General features: G+C 33.3%; 1 long non-coding RNA gene across 2 annotated transcripts; it reads right to left on the reverse strand.

Moving 5' to 3' along the window:
• Window positions 1-914: 914 nt before the first annotated feature.
• On the reverse strand, window positions 915-3,695 carry LOC307154148. Of its 2 annotated transcripts, XR_013820286.1 has the most exons (4): window positions 3,631-3,695; window positions 3,071-3,232; window positions 1,735-1,829; window positions 915-1,186 (listed from the first exon to the last, which is right to left on the reverse strand). It is a non-coding gene; the product is annotated as an uncharacterized lncRNA (long non-coding RNA). The 2 variants fall into 2 exon arrangements; XR_013820285.1 differs by lacking the exon at window positions 1,735-1,829.
• Window positions 3,696-4,143: the final 448 nt, after the last annotated feature.

Here is a 4,143-nt window from a genome sequence, read left to right on the forward strand (position 1 = left end):
TATTTCAAAATATATCAAAAATGGCCGTTTTCATGTAAGTGCCATATATTTTCCCGTATATGCACATAAATGTGAAATATATGTAAGACGCATTGTTTTATAATGGCGCATATATGTATACACGCATATATGGCGCATATATGTATACACGCATATATGACGCATATATGTATACACGCATATATGACGCATATATATATACACGCATATATGACGCATATATTTATACATGCATATATGTACTTATTTCTATAGTACATACTTTCACATGTATTAGGGATACAAACCTTATATCTGAATGCCTTGAAATTAAATGCCTATAGTTGGAGATTGTCTATTGTGTGAATACCAAATATAGTATTTTAATACAATAATGCAGTGTTTTCTTTGTCATTTTTGACAAATACATCCACAAAGTACCATAACCATATGCCACAGCTTTAAAAATGCATCAGTATCACATGCATGTACACTGTAAAACTTTTCACTGTAAATTTACAGTTAAATACTGGCAGCTGGGTTGCTATCCACATACTGTATTTTTACAACACTACTACAGTAAACAGCATTTACAATACTCCACTGTAATTACCAAATACAGCATATACCACATTTTACATTAAACTTGTCGACAGCAATAAATTGTATTTTTACAGGGAATACTGCTTTTATTATTACATAATTAAAATATTATACTTTAAGGTTTCATAAGAGTAGTCACACTAGGAAAAAGAAAACATTTTCTGGGTTTTACAACATTTATTTAGTTAAATTGCCTTCTGTGAACATGTTGGCTGAATTACTTTTTAAACATAAAATGCAATTTTAACACTTAAACAGGTAACAGTTAGCACTTAATTAAAGGAATAGTTCACCCAAAAATTTAAATTAGCACATGATTTACTCACCCTCAAGTCATCCTAGGTGTATATGACATTATTCTTTCAGACGAATACAATCAGAGTTCTATTAAAAAATGTCCTGGCTCTTCCAAGCTTTATAACGACCATAGTCCATAAAAGTGCAAACGAAATCCCATTCAAAGTCTGCAAGGTTTCGCAGAAGTGAGGACACCTGTAGGCTTACAGTGGTGTTCTTGTTTTGCACAACTTGGCCAGTTTTCTTTGAAGTTACTTGTCCTTTCTTTGTTTTTGATCCACGTTCAGGATTGATGTCAAGAAAGCGTCTAAAAGGCAGAAAAAAACAACAATTAAATATTATTAACTGAGTGTATATATTTTGACAAAGAGAGACAGCACAAAAGCGGTCTAAAACTGAACAACATGAAAAAAATAAAATAAATGCAATGTTGGATGTTGTGAAAAAAAAAATGCAATGTTGGATGTTGTGATCAATAACTGATATTTTTTCTGCCCTGGTAAAACACATCAACTCAATGTGTCTGTTTACATGCACACTGTCAACTAACTAAATTTTTGGAAGTGGGGTTGCCAGATTTAAAGTTTTATTCTACAACTTTTGTCTACTCATCACCCAGCTCATTAACAATATCATGCCCTCATCCGGTGCCATCAGAGTATCAGTGGAAAGGCAGTCTTTAGACTCTCCGTTTATATAGAGCACACACTGCCAGAATCCAGCCCAAACCTTTGTGACAGAAATAATTTAACTTAATTGCAAGCCTTGCAAGTTTATTGCATATATGACAACATGATTTACCAGACTAAATGCATGTTTGCACCCAAAAATTTTAATTCTGTCATTATTACTCACCCTCAAGACTTTTGTTCATCTTCGGGACACAAATGAAGATATTTTTGATGAAATCTGATAGTTTTGTCCTTCCATTGATATCAATATCATTGCAACTGTCAAAGCCCAGAAAAGTGGTAAAAACATTGGTAAATATATAGCTACAGTGGTTCAACCTAAATATTATGAAGCAGGGTTTCTGCACATTTTTTAAAGTCAAATTTAAGGCTTTTTAAGACCTTTTTAAGACCCGAAGAAATCAAAATTAATACCATGCATTAGGGGTGAGCAATATTGACAAAATATGTCTCGATCGATATTTTCAAAGTTTTCTTGATAATAATTAGATAACATTTTACTGATTGTGTTTCTGTGCTTGGTGCCATGGCTTGTTTAGGCCTGTTGACAGCTGACTGACAAAGATATTCATATTCTATGCAGTGGTCAGTTTACAGCAGTGACAGAAATTAACATTTTTTATTAAGGGGTAATATATTTGCCACCTTAAATTGATTTCAAGGGGCATTTTCACCTATATACGGACATTTGTAGATGTTTCAACAAGATATCTTTCACATCTACTGCAGTCAGATTCACCCGTGTTCACTCTGAAGGAATCACTCACATGACCTGTGCACTTGTATGACACATCAAGGATGTTAAGAGGCTAAAAGCAGGTTTAAAAATTGAAGTCAACAGGGTGCAAATTTTAAAAAGAGGATAACACGGTGTAGGCAACACCGATTTTTGTCGTTGTTCTCTGTATTGACAGCACTCCAAATTTACAAAAAAATTAGCTCAATGTTAAAATTGACCGGAGTTCTCCTTTAAGGTTGCACTAGTTACATGGATTATTTAAACAATGTTTTTACTAGCTTTCTGGGCCTTAAAAGTTGCAAAGACGTTGCTGTCTATGGGTGGTTCAGAAACCTCTCAGATTTCATCAAAAATATCTTAATTTGTGTTCTGAAGATGAACGAAGGTCTTACAGGTTTGGAACGACATGAGGGCGAGTAATTAATGACAGAATTTTCACTAATCCTTCAACTGAAAACAACTTGCACCGATATATCTTAAAATATATGACTGCCACTGTTTTGTCTCAAGATGCACACCAGTAATGTTTTTTTTTTTTTTTAATGATACATTATTATAAAAGCTGCTTAAATACCCTAATTTTATTAAGGCCTAGACCTGGCTTAAGCTAAGCCCTGTATGGAAATCAGGGCCATATTGTTCATACCAGTAGTCAACATAATAAATACTGTCAAGTCAAGGTTAGTGACACAATTCAGTCTAACATATATATATATATATATATATATATATATGAATGGCAAATATGCCAATGACTAACCTCTGAACAAACTCAAGGTGCTGCCTCTTCCTGGTACTGCAAGCTGAAGTTATAGGAGGAGGCAAACAGCGCTGCCAGGCCAGTGATGAAGAGGCTGTGATCCTTCACACACACCTTGACCTTCCAAACTTAATATCCAGCACTGGTTGCTTAGAGATTGACCTGTAATGGAATAAAAAAGAAAAAAAAAAAAAAGAATAAATAAATAATATTAATAATTAAAATAACTACTGTGGGTTCCACTGTGGTTCGATGTAGTTGTCTATTCATAGTTCTATGAATTAAATTTTTCAACTAAAAATTAAAATTGGTTAGAATGCTAAAATGCACTGGCATATAATTTTGTTTGTTTTAAGCATAAACTCACTTAATTTTGACTTATTCTTTCAGAAAACAAGACAATTTTTGTGTCTAATAAATGCTTCTTCATGTAAGAATTGTAGATATCTGGACTGGAAACAAAATAAAAACACTAATTAAGAAAAACATATTTTGCAGTAGGGTGAGTAAATGATGGCTTTTCATTTTAGGTTTCATCTACCCCTTTAATGTTTACATACCAGGAAATAAGTCGTGGACTTTCTGGCAAATGTAGATTGCTGGACATCAGCGATGCAAATTTCTGAAACAATTTTTAAAAAGGACAGCACAACCTTGATCAACAGAACCCAAAACATAAAACATATTACAAATTAATGAGATTTGCTGAATAATCTCTACTTATCTGCTTGAAGGATAACACCGTCTAACTTCTTTGAATTAGGGAGTAGTTGTAGGACCATGGGATGGCAATCAGGAACAGGCCTACTACATTTGAAAACAGCATTAGGAACATGGATTTTCATGTGCTAGCAAAATTCTGACAACGATTCAAAAGCACGATCACAGAACTGACAGAATTTGACAGCATTTTTTTTTTTTTTTACAACATAGACTATAACTGTAACACTACTTAAAAGCACTTACATTAACAATGGCCATCAGATTACAAAGCCTAAAACGAAAAAAATATCAAATGCACGTCATGCAAATAGCATGGTAAAGGTTGTCTATTATATGAAATGTCGAAGTTA

This window comes from Squalius cephalus, assembly GCF_949319135.1.
Source record: "Squalius cephalus genome assembly, contig: scaffold_54, whole genome shotgun sequence".
In the NCBI taxonomy this organism is placed as follows: Eukaryota; Metazoa; Chordata; class Actinopteri; order Cypriniformes; family Leuciscidae; genus Squalius; species Squalius cephalus.